This window comes from Anolis sagrei, chromosome 4 (genome assembly GCF_037176765.1).
Source record: "Anolis sagrei isolate rAnoSag1 chromosome 4, rAnoSag1.mat, whole genome shotgun sequence".
Lineage (NCBI taxonomy): Eukaryota > Metazoa > Chordata > Lepidosauria > Squamata > Dactyloidae > Anolis > Anolis sagrei.
The window spans coordinates 12,942,709-12,962,744 of record NC_090024.1 but is presented as its reverse complement, the minus strand read 5'-3'; the positions used below and the strand labels follow the sequence as shown (position 1 = coordinate 12,962,744).

General features: G+C 39.5%; 1 protein-coding gene and 1 pseudogene across 1 annotated transcript in view; one reads left to right on the top strand and one right to left on the bottom strand.

The window, feature by feature from the left end:
- Nucleotides 1-305: 305 nt before the first annotated feature.
- LOC132773522 (targeting protein for Xklp2-like) lies at nucleotides 306-1,142 on the top strand (annotated as a pseudogene).
- A 3,378-nt stretch (nucleotides 1,143-4,520) lies between these two features.
- Nucleotides 4,521-20,036, bottom strand: part of FAM135B (family with sequence similarity 135 member B) — a 477,503-nt gene continuing 461,987 nt past the window's right edge. Inside the window, exon 21 of the transcript XR_010909793.1 lies at nucleotides 4,521-4,543. The gene's annotated coding sequence lies outside the window, so the exon portion shown is untranslated. The remainder of the gene's footprint in view (nucleotides 4,544-20,036) is intronic.

Genomic DNA, 20,036 nt, shown 5'->3' with positions numbered 1-20,036 from the left:
TATTCTGTGACAAATATGATGTATTTCATAGTGATGTCTACTACTCCCTTTTCTGCTCTATATCTTCTCATATGCAATAAACTGAAACAAGGGTGCACAAACACTTGAGAAGCAGTCTCCAATTTCATCTCTCCAATGCTGTCTAACTGATTTTTTTCTCAAGAATGTTCTCAAATACCTCTGCCTTCATCTGAGTTTCATGACAAAATGCTTGGTTTGATCTTGAGAAACCACAGCTGTGCACTCCCAAAGGAGCATTCATTCAGAGAACTTCAGCAGCAAGGGCTATGCTCCCACACACCATCATGCTGATCATGAAAGCCAACGAGAAAGGCACCGAACTCCCAAACAACCCAACTTCTGCAACAGAGCAGACAGATGCAGCCAATGAGGCATCAACAGCAGCTTCTCAAGAGCAGCAAGGAGGATCTCAGCTCAACGGAAGAGTGCCCAGTGAAGAATCATGGCCAAAAGCCAGGAGGAGAAACATGCTGCTGTCTTGGCCAGCAAGCAAGAACCACCTCCTCAAAAGAAACAAAGACTATCTTGCTCAGCGGGTGAAGCTGGGTGAAATACTCTTGAACAGGTATGTCACTACAGCCAAGGTTAAAGATCCAGTCACACTTGCAACACCAAAGTCGCCCCATTTTGATCACGTCAGCTTGCCAGAGAAGAAGGTGAAGAGTCCCACGAAGCCAGAGCCCTTCCAGCTGGCAGTTGACAAGTGAGGGGCCGCCTGGCAAGAAATATGGCAGCAACAGCTAAAGGAAGAGATGAAGAAGCAGAAGGAGGCTGCCTCTTTCAAGGCCCAGCCTAGCATTGTGGCCAAACAGGAGCCTTTTGTGCCAAAGAAGGACTGCAAGACTCTTATAACTCCGGAGGGCTTTGAGCTGACCAGAGAGGAGTGCTCCCGAAAGCGGCAGGAGTACGAGAAGCGCCAGGCCGAGCAGGAGGCCCTCCAAGAGGAAGTGAGGCACATTGAGGAGGAGCGTGAGAGAAAGGAGGTGGCCAGACTCAGAGAAGAGATGGTGCACAAAGCCAACTCCATCCGCAAATACCAGAATGTGGAAGTCAAGGGCAGCGATCAGCCACTGACAGTTCCCAAGTCTCCCAAGTTCTCTGACCGATTCCAGCGTAGATGAGACGCCACCCCCCTCCATCCCAAATGCCTCTCTGCCCAAGAAACAAGAGGACCTTCTTCCTTGCCCTTGGGCTGTTTTCTCAACTGGCCGCCTTCACATAGACTTTTCCCCTCTTAAAGCTCTTTATTTAAAAATCTTTATTTATAACCCACCACCATCTCCCCAAAGGGGACTCAGGGCAGCTAACATGAGGCCAAGCCCAAAAATAATACAACATTAGACACAAAACAACAGAGAAATACATCATAACATATCATCTGCTGAATGCATGAAAACAAGACTGGGAGGAGGGGAGCCAAAACTTTCGTTAAAACAGATAATGGGGCTAATGAGGCTGGTCAGAATTTGCTTTCCCAGCAGCACTTTGTGTGGTGCGGGCATTGAAGTAGCCTCTGTGCTTTCTTCCAGGGCTTGATGGGAGTTAAATTTGTTCTCTCTCTGGATTTCTCACTTTCTTGCTCAGCCAATCAGAGGCCTGGTTGACCGTGTCCATTCTCCTCCCCTCTTGTGGCATGCACTTGGGACTTCAATTCCCAGATCCCCCTCTTGTGGGTTCTTTTTTTAAAAAAAAAATGTTATGGTAAAAACTTTAAAAATTTCCGAAAAATGGATGGATTGGTGAAACGATCTGAAACTTGGCAGACTTGCAGCTGCAACATGACCTACAAGTAAGGCAGGTTTCATGCTCATAGGTCTAAAAAATGATAAAGAAATGAGTCTCTAAATTTTCCCCATTGACACCAATGAACCAAATCAGATACCCTTCCTGAATTCAGGAAGTTCTCTAAAAACAGAATTGGGGGGGGGGAGCTAAAAATAGGCAACAAAAATATCATGGGATTTTTCTCGAATTACACACCCCTAGGAGACACATACCACCCATGGATGATATATGTACAAGAAGAGTCCACTGAGAGGTTAATTCTACATTAGGGACAGAAAAAGGTTTTAAATAGAGTTGAAAAGGGCCAAAGCTCCCAGAAAAGAGACTGGTCTAGACATTTGTAATAATTGTCGCACCTCAGATCAGAACCACCTTGCTTATGACACCAAAGAACACACCAGAAGTAGTCTTTGTAGTTTTATTAAAAGAAAAGATAAAAAGTTTAAAAAGCAAAAATATATTTCAAAAGCTCAATCCAAGGCAACATAGGCAAACAAGATCCATGAAGGCATAAGCAAGACAAAGTCCCATGAGAACATGACAAAGTCCTGAAACACGAGCATGAAAAGCAACAAGATAAATCCAAAGTCTCTTGGTTGAAGCGGGAAGTTGCTCTGACAGTGTTTTTATGAGTGATGGTCACTTGTTTGCCTGACAGGTGTATTGTGTCCAAATTTGGTGTCAATTCGTCCAGTGGTTTGTGAGTTATGTTAATCCCACAAACGAACATTACATTTTTATTTATATAGAAGACTAGCTGTCCCCTGCCATGCGTTGCTGTGACCCAGTCTGTGTATATGTGCTTTGTGTGTGTATATATTTGTGTATATGTATATGTGTGGTTTTGCATATGCATTGTAATGTATTTTTTATTTTTTGGCTTTTTAATTCTCTTCCACTGTGTTTTTCAGTGTTTTTATGAGTGATAGTCGCACGTTGGCCTGATAGGTGTATTATGTCCAAATTTGGTGTCAATTTGTCCGGTGGTTTTTGAGTTATGTTAATCCCACAAACAAACATTACATTTTTATTTATATAGATGAGTATTTCAATGGGAAGTCTGGGCTTGCTTTTGGCTGATGAGATAGGATTGCTGTTCTTGTTGTTGTTGTTGTTGTTGTGTGCTTTCAAGTAATTTCAGACTTAGGTTGACCCTGAGCAACGGCCAGGTAAATGAACTTCGAGGGCCGTATTTTGTGGCCTTAGTTTGTGGACCCCTGGCCTAGAACATGGAACATGGAGCAATGGGTTGAAATTGCAGGAAAAGAGATTCCACCTTACTATTGCAAGGGGCTATCAAATTAATATACTACAAACCTGAGTTTTCCTGGTTTCTGGTGAATTAATTCTGGATTGCCCAGAAAGCTGTCTGACAGTCCCCTTTTTGTTGCAGAAGTTTCAGCAATAAGGGGGCTGTCTAGATCCACCCCTAGTAGCAAGAGCTGTTCAGCATTGCAATATTATGCTTGGGATTCTGATGGAGTCTGTGAAAGTTTTCAACAGAAGCTGCATAGCTATCTGACAGGAGAGCTTGGGTTGTATTTTCCTGAATGGTAGGGGATTGCATTGGATGGCACTTGTGGTTTCTTCCAATTCTATGGTTCTAATACTTTTCCCCATATCTTTAAATGTTATTTCCCTCTTACTTTCCATCTTGGCCTCTTGCAGTCTGTGAAAGGATTTTCCTTCTTGAAAATTGGCATTGTATCTCCTAAATCCATTGAAACCTATTCTTAAGAGGTGTTGACATTGACTGGCATATAATGATGGAAAAACTGCTAAATGTCTCTCCCCCCTTCCCCTTTCTTACTTTCAGTCTGTTTTAACAGATTTTTACTGGAACTGCAAAAATCTCACAGGTCTCTAATATCCTTGTTAAATATTTCATAGCAAAGCATCCACTAAACAGAGCTAAGCTTCAGGCTGGATGAGTGAACAACTGCTTTTTGTAAGGCTTCAATTAATTTTGCAGAAAGATATATAATAAGAGGTTGGCTTGGAAAATAGCATTTGAAAAGCATTCTAATGGATGGTGCTGGTGGTCTGTATCCCTGCCTTTTTTGAAATTACCACTTACTACACTTAACTGCTTCATAAGAAAGGGAATGAGCTTATCAATTTCTAGATATCTTTAGCTTAGATTAAATGTACATTAGCTGCCACTACAAACACTGTCTGTCTGTCTGTCTGTCTGTCTGTCTGTTTGTCTGTCTCTCTATCTATCTATCTATTAGGCTTGGGCGGTTTCTTTCGTTAATTTCGTAATTCATTATTAATTCGTATTTAAATTAGCTTACAATCCAATATTGAGCCATGCAGGAATAGTGTGAGGAGTAAATTAGATTCGAAACAATTTTTTCAATTTATTTCATAATTATTTTGTAATTATTTCGTAATTACTTCGTAATTATTTCATAATTATTTCGTAATTATTTCATAATTATTTTCGCATGTCTGGTGCAAGTTTTATAGTTGTTGTTTGTTTTATAACACCAACAGTCAACAACAGAGGGAGAGGGAAGCTTCAGAAGTTCCCCCTGTCCCATTTGGAGGTTTTTTTAGCATATTGCGCAATTGCGTCCGCCATTAACAAATTGATTCATAATTATATGAAATTTTGTATATTTCAAAATTTTTAAAAGGAAAATTTCGTAATTATTAAAAAAAACTAAACGCAAGGGCCCCCTAAAAACAAAACGAGTTTAGAACCAATTTTTTCCGTGGTTACCCAAGCCTACTATCTATCTATCTAATCTATCTATCTATCTATCTATCTATCTATCTAGCTAGCTATCTAGTTAGACACACACACACACACACACACACACACACATGAGAGAGAGACCTTTGCCACTATGTAACCCAACCATGGCTTTATTATACATATAAAAGAGTCAGCAAAAACCAAACTAGGCTGAAACCTCTTTGCTGTTACTTTGCAGTAGTTATGCATTGGCAGCATGATGTGAGAGAAGGTTGCAACATACTGTCACAAAGATATTACTCCTACTATTCACTTCAACTATATGGTTTACTGTGTGATCTCCCTACATGCAGACTCACCATTAGTCAATTAATTGCTTATCATCTAGTTAGGAACAACCAGAAGAATTTCTGCTTAAAAGTTCCTAAAGTGTAAGCTTCAACAGTCACGTCAAAGGGGCATGGGCATCAAATCCAGCACCATTGGCACCATCCTTTGGGCAAGTAATACAGTTTTCTCTCTCTGGCAGGGTCTATTCCTGATGCATACACTGCAACATGGTAATAGTGACTTTCTTAGTCAAGGACTACCCAGAAGAGGTTTTGCCATTTTTTCCCTTTGAAACATAGTGCGCTGCATCTGGTTTGTGGCAGCAGTTGTACTAAATAGGCTGGCCCTGCTTAGCTTCCAAAATCAGATGGGATCTGCGGTGCCCTTGGGGTATTTAAGCCCTAGATAACAGCAAAAGGTAATACTAACTCCAAAAAATGGCTGTTTTTGTTTTTACCAGTGGTCCAAAGTCTAAAAGTGTGCCCCATCTAAATGGCCAACAAGACCCAGAGGCAATCATCTCTGAAAGGATCTTTGGTGAAGATCCAAACAATCACTGGAGCTGGCAAAGGGAATACTGTCATAGAGATTATAGAGTTGGAAGGGACTTTGTGGGCCATCCAGTTCAACCCCCTGCCAAGAAGCTGGAAAATCACATTCAAAGCACCTCTGACAGATAGCCATCCAAGCTCTGTTTAAAAGCCTCCAAAGAAGGAGCCTCCACCACACTCTAGGGCAGAGAGTTCCACTACTGAACAGCTCTCACAGTCATGAAGTTCTTCCTAATGTTCAGATGGAATCTCCTTTCCTGTCGTTTGAAGCCATTGCTCCACGTCCTAGTCTCCAGGGCAGCAGAAAACAAGCTTGCTCCCTCCTCCCTAAGATGACCCCTCATGTCTTTATACATGGCCCTAATCATGTCTCCTTTCAGCCTTCTCTCCTGCAGGCTAAACATGCCCAGAAAGTTAAGCTGCCTCTCATAGGGCTTGTTCTCCAGACCTTTAATCATTTTAGTTGCCCTCCACTGGACACATTCCAGATTGTCAACATCTCCCTTCAATTGCAGTGCCCAGAATTGGACACAGTACTCCAGGTGTGGTTTGAAACTTGTTGTTCACAAGGACTCCCAAGATCTTTTTCACATGTTTTACTGTTGAACCAGGCACCCCCCCCCCCACCCCTTTCTGCATCTTTGCATTTCATTTTTCTGCCTAAATGGACTGTCTTACATTTGTCCCTGTTGAACTTCATTTCGTTTGTTTTGGCCCATCTCTCCAATCTGTTAAGATCATTTTCCATACCCAACTGAGAGTATTTGGAGTCAAAAATGATTTCATTATGGAGGAGTGCAGCAGGAGGTGAATTTGCCAGGTTTTCCTGGGGGCTAACTCATTCCCCTAGAACCCTAGAGTTCCCTATCCTTGGTCTAAATAGTTTTCTTAGATGGATAAAAAATTGTTCCTTTTCCCCTCATTTGTGTGTGTGTTTACAATCCAAGTCTCCTGTTCTGTTTCCATGTGCCTACTCATTCTTTCCCAAGAAATGGAGTTTAGAGTTCTTGTGGACAGTGATATTGTTGTGCACCCAAAATAATAATAATAACAATACACTAACCAGGATCCTTCTAACAAAATACATATTGCCATAAGTGCAGGTTAAACTAGAGTAACCACTTGGAAAACTGCAGTTTCAGCTAAGCTCAAACATTTATGCACCGTCTGGTATAAAATATTAGTAAAAAACATTTTTCTTCAACAAAATAGACTTGTTAAATATGCCCCAGATCTGATTTTTCACAGAGATAAGCCTCTTAGGCAGTACACACAAAGGGAATTATTAATATAATACCATGTGCAGATGCCTATTAATAATCTAGAAATGAGGACTAAAGACACAATGGCATTTGCAAGTCTTGATTTGGGCTGAAGGAGAGAGCCACCTGCTGTGAATCTAACCTGTATGCTCGGCATCATTATGGAAATTATCATAACTTTCCTCATCAATGCATGAATGCTGAAGGACTTGAAATCAAGAATCCAGGAGAGCTGCAAATGCCAAGTACCTTCAACCACCTCCTGTTTATCTTGCTTCATCCCCGTACAGAATGTTTAGTTCGTTAATTTCTATTCATATATATTTATATCAACCCTTCACAACCAGCTTGATGTTATAATCAAGCTGAGCTTTCTTTAGAGGCTACTTCACTTAATTGGCCTAAATGGTCTTTTGCAGATACTTGTGGCATTCTAAGCATCCCAAGAGCAGTGTTATCAGATTGTGAAAGATTGGTCTGTTAAAGAATGTGCCACTGAACATTCACAAGGGGAAAATGCAAGGTCTACATGGTCCATCAGAGCTCAATGATGCCGTCACTGTGCCTTGCCCTACAGCCCAAAGCCATAAGTTTGTAACTGGTCTTAATGGAAAAAAACATAGAGCACACATCCTACATTAGGGCTGTATAGTATATATAGTTGTATCGAGAGTTAAAGTTTTGTTGTTGCTGTTGTTGCTGTTATTATTATTTTACTGACATAAAGCCACAATATGTCACAGCAAGCGAGATATATATGCTGGATGTCGTATCACAAAATCACAAGTCGAACACTTCCCAAGCGTCTAGGACTGTGTGATGTATTTTCAAATGATGCGTGCAGATCCAAGTAAGGTGGCCTTTTGCAGTTGACAGATCGTGATTTTGTCAATGTTTATTGTTTCCAAATGCTGGCTGAGATCTTTTGGCACGGCAACCAGTCTGCCGATGACCACTGGGACCACCTGTATTGGTTTATGCCAGAGCCTTTGCAGTTCCAAACTTTTTTCTTTTCCACAATCTTAATGTCTGGAGTATTGTGTTCCAAAACTTTGTCAATCTGGATTCAAAAGTCCCACAGTATTTTTGTGTGTTCATTCTCCACTACCTTTGCAAGTTTATGATTCCACCAGTTCTTTACTACTGGCAGGTGGTACTTGGACATAAGTTCCAGTGAATCATTTGGGCCACAGAGTTGTGCCTCTGTTTGCAGTCCATTTGTGCAATTTCCTTGCAGCAACTTCCTTACACAGTCTGCATTTTGGGTCATCAGCTGATTTTTCAATCCTGGCCTTAATGGCATTTGTTCTGGTGGCTTGCTCCTGGGCTGCAAGAACCAGGCCTTCTTCTGTCTCCTTCTTCAGGGTTCCATTTGTGAGCCATAAACAGGTCTTCTCCTCATCAACTTTTCCTTCAATTCTGTCAAGGATGCAATGCTTTGTTGTACCAGCTGTCAGCTCTGGTTTGGAGTGCAGTTTTCTTATACTGATTCTTTGTCTGCTGTGCTTTGAAAAGTTTCTGATTATTGACTTCAATTAAAGTCTATTATTATTATTATTATTATTATTATTATTATTATTATTGAAAGAGTAAATCATTTCCCCCTGTTTTCCTGTTGTTTCTCCCCACCCATGTAGCTATCATTGAAACAACTATAGTTTTTGACATGAGAAAGGGCAGGGGATATCCAGAAAAAATGGGGGAAATGGATTTCCTCCTTCAACTCGTTTCTCTTTCTATGCCCCCTTTTGTAGTTTGCCCAGATAATGGAACAGTATCAAACTTTGTAGGCTCTGTATAGGGGAACTCAAGACAAGCAAAAATCACAAATGAGTCTGCTGAAAATATTGCTAATACTGGACTTAATGGAAGTAAGATAATTTCTTCCTGTAAGTGTGAATAGGATAGAATTGGCTCAAGTTAATGTATTCTGATTTAACTTATTTGCAAATCACATCCACTATTTCCTTATTAAAACTTTCCCCAAGACACCTCTACACATTCTTTGCTTTTTAATTTCTTTTCTTATTAAAATTATATCATGTCTTTGGACAACTGGCTAAACTAATATCTCCTATTTGATTTTTATTCTTCTTTCAGTTCAAATGTCTCAAGAAAGTAAAAAAAAAGAAATTATTTTTGCAGTGACCATTAGCTTAACCTATGTGTTCCCTTATTCGTATTAAAATAGATATTTTCTGAAGAAGAGAAGGCTGAGAGGAGATATGATAGCCATGTATAAATACGTGAGAGGAAGCCACAGGGAGGAGGGAGTAAGCTTGTTTTCTGCTTCCTTGGAGACAAGGACGCAATGGAACAATGGCTTCAAACTACAAGAGAGGAGATTCCATCTGAACATGAGGAGGAACTTCCTGACTGTGAGAGCCGTTCAGCAGTGGAACTCTCTGCCCCGGAGTGTGGTGGAGGCTCCTTCTTTGGAAGCTTTTAAACAGAGGCTGGATGGCCATCTGTCAGGGGTGATTTGAATGCAATATTCCTGCTTCTTGGCAGGGGGTTGGACTGGATGGCCCATGAGGTCTCTTCCAACTCTTTGATTCTATGATTCTATGATTTTAAATAATATTTGAGCTGGAGGAATGCATATTTGAGAATGGATAAACTCTGCACTCTGAAGTGCCTTTCCTCCATAGTAATGTAAATGTTTTCTTGAGCTAACTTGGTGGGGACATGTAAAGAAGCTTTCTCAGTAACCATTTACAGGTTTTGGAACTTCCCTGTCAATGAAATGGTCAGCAGAGTTATGATATCAAATAAAAATATTCATACTACAGCAGAAGCTTACTTTATTACAGCTTCAAAGTAGAAACAAAAAGAAACACTCAGAGACCAGACCAGAGACTACAGGCAGATGCAAACTATAATAACAACAGTAATGAGCCCCACCTGCATCCAATTGACAAGACCCAAACTAACAAGCATTCCAACAGTTAAAGGCAGAAACCCACCAACCAAACATAACTAAATACATTCAATAAACAATATAATTTTGCATACTTTGTAATACTTTCAACAGAAACCTTAGCTAAATAAATCACCATTTTCCTTCTACTGGTGGATAAAGGTTGAAATCTTACTTGAAGCTGGTGGGTTGTGAAGTTCTGCCAATGTACTTACAGCAAGGTCTGTGAGATCAACAAAGAGATGGCCGACTGGACATAGCCACGTGGGAGCTAGGTTTTAGGCTTGGGCGGTTTTGTTCGTTAATTTCATAATTCGTTATTAATTCGTATTTAAATTAGCTTACGATCCGATATTGAGCCATGCAGGAGTAATTAAAAATCGAAACAATTTTTTCAATTTATTTCGAAATTGTTTCGAAATTGTTTCGAAATTGTTTCGAAATTGTTTCCGTATGTCTGGTGCAAGTTTTAGGGTTGTTGTTTGTTTTATCAGTGATAAAAATAAATTATCACACCAACAGTCAACAACAGAGGGAGAGGGAAGCTTCAGAAGTTCCCCCTGTCCCATTTGGAGGGTTTTTTAGCATATTGCGCAATCGCGGCCGCCATTAACGAATCCATTCGTAATTGTTTCGTAATTGTTTCGTAATTTTACGAAATTTCGTATATTTCGAACTTTTTTAAAGAAAAACTTCAGAATTCTTTTAAAAAACGAAACGCAAAAACCCCCTAAAAACGAAACGAGTTTAGAACCAAATTTTTGCGTAGTTACCCAAGCCTATTAGGTTTATGTACATGTCCAGCACTATTTTTGCATCTTACCAAAAACCTACTGTATAGGAAAGTATTGTTGCTGCACAATTTCATTTGTTGAATCAGTTGGATTTTTTCCCCTTACATTAAATGATATTTTTTTTGTTTGTATCCCACTTTTATTTTGCAGCTGAGATCAAAAGCCAATCAGAATTGTGAATGGTTCCAAGTGCAGTGGCATTATTGAAAAAGTATTTTGGTATTCTATCTGAGTTGCTATTCAAGTGGTCTTAACTGGTGGAGGGATGCATTTTAATTAGATTTTCAGTTTGCTTTCATGTTTTGATTGCTTTTCTGTTCTTATTTGGATGCTCCTGTCCCCAAGCAATGTTTTCAGCAGAAAGGTGGGATGGATATGGAGTGAACAACTAGCAGACTAATAATCCATGATCCATTTCCCCCCTTTTCATTCTTTTGTTCATTTTCAAGTGTGCACTGATTCACACTTTTTTCCTAGAACTCAATGTTCAAGGTTGTGGAAGTGGAGTTGCACATGTGGTAAAACTGAATGTTCAGATGAAGTTGCACACGGGATGCTTGTAAGAATGGATGTGTATGGGTGGCCAAATGGGATGCACATTGATATCGGAGCACATTTTAGTGTATATCACATTACCCATTTCAGTGTGTATTCAACTGAGCAATGTTGCCATTCAAGGCAGGAATTATAAAGTACAATCAATACATCATTCCAGATGTGAATATTTCATTGTTCAGCCCCAGTGTACAATCTCAGCCATAGTCATAGGAAAAAAAATCTGTTGCACAGCCATATCAAGAGGGACACAAAATTGGGAGCCTGACCTCAATTTCTGTCTGTCTATTCCTCTTTACTTCTCTCCTTTTTTTTTCTCTTGGCTGCCTTGTCCTCCCAACCCCAGTTCTTCTAGATTTTTGTTCCTTCTCTATGCTAGTTGGATTCCATCACATTAGATTCCAAACATTATAGAAGTGGAATGACAGAAATGGACCAAACAGTTATTTCACACAGAGGAGTAAAGTGTGCATTGTTTAATATGGATATATGGGAAATAGAACAGTTCCACTGATATTTCAGACAAATGACAAGGTTCACTTACCAGTTGCACAGTGAAGCTTTAATATAATTGCATATCCCTGCTGGAAAATAATTTATCTTTTATGTTTCCACCTCTCAGGCAGCTAGCGATACTGACAAAGTTCTCTTGAGCCAGGCTCAAAGTGTATTGATACTAACATTTACAGTGGTTCAGTATAATGGAATTTTGGAATATTTATTCTGATGAGTTATTCCATGTTCTCTGCTGGAAAGGTTTAGATCACCCTCCTAAACTGTAATATTAGAACATAGTTCTAGCAGAGAGTTCCAAAACCTTCCCCAAAACTATAAATCTCAAGATTCCCTAAGATGCAGTCAATTGAGTTATAGCATGACTACTTGTCTTGTGTTTATGCCAAGTCCCAATAAACAGATAATATAATATTCAAACCAAATCCCGATAATAACATGCAAGCAACCAAGAGCTAAATTCCCTGGGGCTTAATGTTATATCGCACATCAAATGCTGGGAGCAATGCAAGTTCAAAGTCCAAATTATCATGGTTACACCAAAAGAGTTCAAGATTTATCGAGCAACAGAAATTCCAATTCCAGAGTCAACAGGGCTGGCAGATCAAAGCAGAATCCTCCCAGAATTAGCAAGGCCAATAATCCAAGGAATCCAGAGTTTCACCCTGAAGCTGTTATAGTGTTTCCCCCTTCTAATGTTTCTGAGCCTGTCTTGGATGTCAATGAGGATGAGGTGGAAAATGGAGACACTTTGGACAATAAGGTTAGTAGAGACTCTGATCGAGAAGGGTCAGGGGAAAGGCTAAATTCTCATGAGAAAATTCCAGGCTTGAGTTTGCAGAAAAGTTCACTCCCTTCTCCAGGCTCGAATCTGCAAGGTAGTTTCACACCTGCAGTTAACAAAGAGATAAGACCAGTTGCAGGCTGGAAATTAACCAGAACGGTAGGGAGGCCCAATGTTTATGCAGGTCAGAAATAATTCGGCAATTAAGGTTAAAGACAGGGGGAAGTAGAAATCAGTTTCTGGGACTTAAATTGAGCTCTCAGGAAATTTCCTCCATACCAGGCATCGTTTGGTTTTCAAGTCAAGTCTTTTGGATATTCTTGTGATCTAGGTTTCCTGGCTTTTCAAGTGGATTAACAGTGGCAATGTTCATGGTTTTTATTAGGGCTGGGTAACAACGGAAAAATTTGTTTCTAAACTTGTTTCGTTTTTAGGGGGTCCATTGCGTTTCGTTTTTTTAAAAAATTCTGAATTTTTCTTTTAAAAAATTTCGTTATTTACGAAATTTTGTAAATTTTGAATTGATTCGTTAATGGCGGACGCGATTGCGCAATACACTAAAAAAACCTCCAAATGGGACAGGGGGAACTTCTGAAGCTTCCCTCTCCCTCTGTTGTTGACTGTTGGTGTGATAATTATATTTTTTATCACTGATAAAACAAACAACAACTATAAAACTTGCACCAGACATACGGAAATAATAACAAAACAATTTCGAAACTATTTCGAAATGATTTCAAAACGATTTCGAACCAATTACAAAACAATTACAAAATAAATTGAAAAATTTGTTTCGATTTTTAGTTGCTCCTGCATGGCTCAATTTTGGATCGTAAGCTAATTTAAATACAAATCAATAACGAATTACGAAATTAACGAACGAAACCGCCCAGCCCTAGTTTTTATGGAAGACATTTGATATTTCTTTGCATCTGGATTTAAACAGCAAGCTTTTGGGATCTTTGATATTATTCCATGTTTGGACACTGTTATTGTTTCTGCTTATTTGGCTTTTTGCTTTTGGACTTTTATCAACTTTATATTCATCTCTTTTATTGGCTGCAATTAATCTTCAAATAAATATGACTTTTTTCATCCAAGATGTGGTGTAATTAATAATTAGAGGGTCCTGTTCCTACTCTGGGGTGCAACAGAAGCAAAACATTGCCTCCCACAACATGACTACAAACTTAAGAACCTTTTATTCTATGTTCTCAGGTGTCGCTTGTGAAGAGCTTATTTCTCTTCTAATCAGACAGACCTGCAGTTTGCAGCATGCTCATGTCTGAATTGTAAAAGGGACAGAGCATTAACCCTTCATCTGCCTGCCCTGATGTACTGTCTCCTGTTTGCTCCTCCTCCTGGAAGTGGTAGCTACTACTGAAGGCCTCCCATCTGCAATAACTAAGCTAGGCTGGGAGGGCTGCTGGGAGCTGCTGGTCTCCAACTTTGGCCCTTTCAACACCCTTTGTTCTCACTGTCAGAGCTGCCTAGGACATGTCTACTTTAACTATGTAAAGCAGACACATATTCAAAAAACAACTTCAGGGTCATATCAAAGGCTCCTACAAAGCCAAATGAAACTTTTGATGTCCTAGAATAAATAAATGAAGACATTCTTCATCCTTGTCAACACCACATGTATGAAGTCACAGAACTTTGAAAAGTTACTTTTTGGACAATGGTTTCCACATCCTTCAGCAACGGCCATCTTTAGAGAATTGTGGTCCAAAACTGTATTTTTTCAGCCTTTGTGCAAATCCATTCATTTTCATGTTCACAATAGTCAGTGATCAAAGACACAAATGAATCAAAATTGGAATTGATTTCCAAGTGCACTTTTCCCTAATAAATGCATCTTGTGCACAAGTTTATGTAATACAAACATTTTGTGAACAATATTCTTAAATGTGAGCATATTTTGAACCAAGGGCAGTACTGCAAACAATAGAGAAGTGCATAATCCAAAGGAAATCATATTTTAATCTGCATATTAGTTTGGGGGATGTGATGTAGAGCAATTGATATTAGCATATGTACAAAGTTTTACTTCCCCATTCCTATATTACAGAATTATTCTCATTTTCCAACAAAAAGCATTGCCAGCTCATCTAAGCCAACATACCTTTCAGAGGAACATTCAAGCACAGGTCAACAATCTAGGAAACAATTTGTCATGTGATCTGGGTTTCACAGACTATCACCCTTAAACTTTATTCAAGGCTTAACTAACATCATTTCATTACGTTCTTTAACTCTTATCCCTCTGTTGTGGTTGTTATAATGCTCAAATGCTCTGCTCTGCTATTTTTAACAAAATAATTACTATAGCCGTCGCACTGCTGTTTCCCATTTTCATAATTTGCTTAATGTAATTGCTCATCTTCATTCATTACATTTTAGTGCTACATCTTTAGTTTAACTAGTTGGTAGTAAACATCATTGTAATAAAGAATCCTCTTTCTAAATAGGAAGATTGGAGTCGAATGAAGAAAAAAATGACAGGAAAGGCCAGAAAACATAGGAAACTCCCAACATTTCATGTTTGTAAGATATTTTGTCTATCTGCTCAAGACCATTTTCACATGATTCCAATGGCACACGCAATATGTAGCCACTAGCACATCTTAGTTCATTTCCATCCTGTTAGTTGAAAAAGAGAGAGTTTTTCTTGGCCCTAAAATGGGCTGAATGAAGAATGAAGAAAAGTGTTTAGTGGTCAATAAAAGAAGAATTGTCAGCTCAAGGGGTGGATAGAAAAAAGGGGGATTGAGGAGACCTAATCCATAGGATCTAAACTATTTTTACCTTAGCTATGTAAGGCCTAAATTCAAGTGATGGTCACCACTGAATCCATTATACAGTATATAGATTGTCTTGCCAAGCTCTCATTGATTCAATGATACCAAAAATAAGCATGGTTTTGACTCATTGCCTGCAAGGCTTTCCTATCTATTTGTTGACCTGCTCAGGGTGACATTGTCTTCAGAAGAATACTGATAAACATGGCAACTTGTCTCAAGAACAAAGTGAAAGTTGAGTTTAGAAAGATCCGAAGGGAAGGGGACAAAACAAAAAACTTTGGCAGCAAGACCAGAAAAGACATTGTATTGTAATCTGCAACTAAAGTCAAAGTGAAAAGAAACTTTCAAATGACACAAAAATAATAGGGAAGGGTTTTTTTTTGCAGGCATTGGAAAAGGTTAACTTTTTTGAACAATAACTTCTAGAGCTCCACATCAAATGAGGAAAAAGTGATTGGTAAATTCTGAGAAGTATCAAAAAGGGAAATCAGTCAAAGTTTGAAATTTGTTGAAACAATAGCAAATCTAAGGAATCAAATTGCCCAAGACAGAGTGTACAACTGAGAGAAGGGGAAAGTGGGAACAAATAAAAACTTCACATCAGATGTATAACAGGTGGAAATTGAACCCTGAGGAATGGGGAAAAACTTAGGTATATCCCTATTAAACAGTATCCAAGGAGTGTTTACTTCCAGGTATATCCCTGAAAAACAATATCCAAGGACTGTTTTCTTCTTTTTAACTAAAGGGACAAAACAGACAGGCAGTGTGCGGCCTTTTCCCACTTGCTTTCTGATGGGTTACTGAACCAAATAATTGCTATTGAAATTAGGCCAATGACACAGTAGCCACATTACTTACGTACCGTGACAGTTTGCAGCAGTCTGGCAGTCAACAGAAAACTATGAAAATATGAATATATCCATTAAAACTTCACACAGAAGTTGGGCAGGAAACTGTAATATTGGTTTATTGTTGAAAGCTTTCACGACTGGAATCACTGGGGTATTGCATGGTTTCTGAACTGTATGGCTAATGTATGCTAGCAATATTTTCTCTTGATGTTTCACCTGCAGCTGTGGCTGATGTCTTCAGAGGATCTGATGGTGGTAAATCAAGTGAAGTATATATTAGAGGTCTGCATTTTTTCCATTTGTCTCGTAATTTGGATCAAATTTGTTAAATTTGGAACATACAAGGTGATATCCGATACATGGGCACTACCTAACAGCAGCCAGTGAGAGATCCAATAAATGGTTGAATCTGCAAAATAGACGACTGACGGATACTTCTAGTAAGTAAATCTCTGTGCTGGGCTGGAAAGAAATCCCTAAATGGGTGGCCCCCATACTATAGGGGAAGCATATTAATTTGTTTAGAGGCTGGATGGCCATCTATCAGTAGAGTTTTGATGGTGCCCTCCTGCCTGGAAGAAGGGGGTTGGACTGGATGGCTCTTGGCATCCCCTCCAACTTTATGAAAATGTAGAATTGGTTAATATTGGTTCCCATTGGTTAATATGAGAGAAATTCAATAAGATAGTTGCTGTGGCATTTTGAAGAAAAAAATAGTTTTTTTCAAATCTTTTTGTAAAAAAATCTCTAAAATCAGTAAATATATGAATATTTCTGAAGGTTGGAGGAAATGATCCCCTTTTATCGTTGTAGAGAAAATTCAAGGAGACAGCTCTTGTGATTTTTTAAATGTTGCTAACAAAATTGTGAAAATTTTACAAAAAATCATGGATAAGTGAAACATTCTGAAATTGGGTGGGCAAACAGTGCTCAATGTCTTCTACCATTGTAGCAAGTTTCATCCCAATAGCTTTAAAAATGAGGGAGAAAGGAGCCCCTGAAGTTTCCACAATTGTAGTAATTTATGCACAATTACTGTAACTAAACAGTTATGAAATTTCATTATTCTCATTCCCATTATAGTAATGAATTTTTCACTGACTAGATTTTAGAAACACTTTAGAAATGAAATGTCAGCACCCCCCAGTTTTGCAATGATGTTTGAACCATTTTTAATGGATTACACATCCTATGTATGTGTGTGTGTGTGTGTGTGTGTGGAATGTCCAGGGTGAGAGAAAGAACTAATGCCTATTAGACATGTGTGCAGAATTCACAGATGAGAATCATGTATCACTGGATGGCTATTCCCAGTATTTCCCTACCATTGGGTTTGCTAACTAGGGCTGATGGTCTTGTTATTAGAGGAGTGATTGGCAGCCTGTGGCCTCTAGATCAGTGGTTCTCAACCTGTGGTTCCCCAGGTGTTTTGGCCTACTACTCCCAGAAATCCCAGCCAGTTTATCAACTATTAGGATTTTTTGGAGTTGAAGGCCAAAGCATCTGGGGACCCACAGTTTGAGGACCATTGATCTAGATCCTACTTAACTAGCCCACAAAATCCCACCTCAGTCTTCCAAAGACCAATAAAAGCCCAGTTTTATTTAACATTTTTGGAGCTTTTTCAGGGGAACTTCTGCCTTCAGATTATGCAAAAAGTACTTCAATACATGAAAACACATGGCAAAGACGGAGATCCTATGGCTGGGTGGACCGGGCAGTGGGGACATCCATCTGCCCACCCTGGATGGCGAGGCGTTACGCCCGTCATCATTGGTAAAGAGTCTGGGAGTCCTTTTGGACCCTCTGCTGACAATGGAGGCCCAGGTCTCCGCCGTGAGCAGAACCGCCTTCTTTCACCTGCGGCATGCTAGACGGCTGGCCCCCTACCTGTCCAGGGACGACCTAGCTATGGTGATCCAGGCCACGGTCATCTCAAGACTAGACTACTGTAACGCCCTCTACATTGGCCTCCCTCTGTCGGTGATTCGGAAGCTCAAGTTGGTACAAAACGCAGCTGCTCGGCTTCTTGCGGGAATTCCGATGAGATGCCACATAACACCAATCTTACTGCAGCTGCATTGGTTACCAATTGAGCACCGGATCATTTTCAAAGTGATGGTACTCACCTTTAAGGCCTTGCATGGTCTGGGGCCAATGTATCTGAGGGATCGTCTCACCCCCTACCAACCCCAGAGATCCCTCCGTTCTGAGGACCAAGATCTATTGGAGGTCCCCAGTGTCAAGACCTTGCGTCTAGCGGCAACCAGACGCAGAGCCTTCACAGCAGTGGCGCCATCAGTCTGGAATGCTCTGCCACCTGAGGTTCGTGCCCTGCGGGACTTACCAGCTTTCCGCAGGGCATGTAAGACATACCTGTTCCGACAGGCTTTTAATGTTTGATACTGTTGTTTTTAAATTGTTTTAAATTGCTTTTAAATTTTGTTAGATTTTAGCCATTCTTGTAAGCCGCTCCGAGCCCCAGGGGAGTGGCGGCATATAAGTTTAAATAATAAATAAATAAATAAATAAATAAATAAATAAATAAATATCCTAGTGCACTCCATAATATCTCAGAATCCCAAACTATTATCTATATACCTCTATTTCCCATTTGAAGTGTTTCTGAAAATTGTGACAAAAATGACAAAATAGCACACCATTTTCTCATTGTGACAAGGACTGGCAAGAAAAAATAGGTAGAAAGGATTTCCCGAAGTACAAGGGCAAGAGGTTACTATACAACAAAAAGTAATACAGTTATATAATCATAAGAATGAATGTCGTATCTATGCTTTAGTACTACAACATGCAATGTACTAGCAGCTTGTACAAAGTATGCTTAACAGTGAATCACAATGCAAATCTCTAAACCAAAAAAAATTCCTTATGTGGGATAAACAACTAATTCCTACAGAAAAAATGCACAAGTTTGTGAGTCCTTTTTGAAAACCAAAAGTTTATCAATGACAAATCAAAGAAAAATAGGTATCTGGGCTTTTTTAGGGAAGGAAAATTGGCCTCTGGACCTAATGTAATTGTCGCTTTCCACTAATCTTGAGGGACACAATATTCTTTCCATTGCAATATAAAGCTTCTTCTGATTAAGTGTGTTTCTTGACAAATGTTTTTGAAAAATATTTCCTATTCTGGTTTTTTTTTTTCAAAGTTCTGTTGTTCTTCATTCATTCCAAGCATTTACTACTCAGAAGAACCACACACTTATTAGTTCCAGTGGGGCATGGCTTTTATAGCACATCATTAGGATTCAGTTGATGCCTCTGACTGAGCCAAACAAGAACAAATGGACAGCCAAACTGGCCCAATGACATGGGAGTGGATTCAAATGGATAGAGGCGGGAGGCTAGCATCTGTCCTGATCATCTTAGACCAGCCAAAAATGCTCATGGATGCAGCTCAGTGCTCTTCCAAAAGCCGCCTGCTCACAAATAATAAGTAGATTTTAATGGGTAAGAATTCAGCTTCAGGTGCTTAGTGGGCAATCTGTCGTTGGCTTTGAGGAAAGATTATTCCGAATACCGAAACAGCCAGTTCAGCATCACAGTGTGTCCACTGAGAGCTCATCCAGATCTGATTAGTGGCTTTTTAGAACTTGAAACTGCATGTGTCTCTAGGCATAACCAATATTATATTTCTATTTTCTTTCTTTGCTTGGCTTCTGCAGCCCAGTACTGTTTGCATGGAATGGTAGTGCTCTACATGTAAGATTATTTCCCAATCTTCCCAATACTAGGCACTGGATCTAGGGGTATTTCCATGACAGACATGCTCTACTGCTGACATATGATCAGCTAATATGTTAGATTTCCCACCATGCTTTTCTATGCAAAAATTGACACAACTATTGGAAATCCCTCCCAGCATTGTTAATTTTAGTTGGTTAATCATGCAAACTGAGGCTGTTTTACTTTGGACAGGTCATGAAATGATGTGACTCATTGGAAAAGTGGAAGGCTGTAGGAAAAGTGGAAGGCCAAACTACAGGAAAATTGACTTAGACAACAAAATTATGACCCTGCAAAAGGTGAGCATGGCATGTGATATCTGGGGTTCTTGCGGTCTCTCATTTATAAGGGCCCTATAATTCAAAGTTGACTTCATGGCAAATACCAACAGCAAGAAATTGCATGTATGGCTG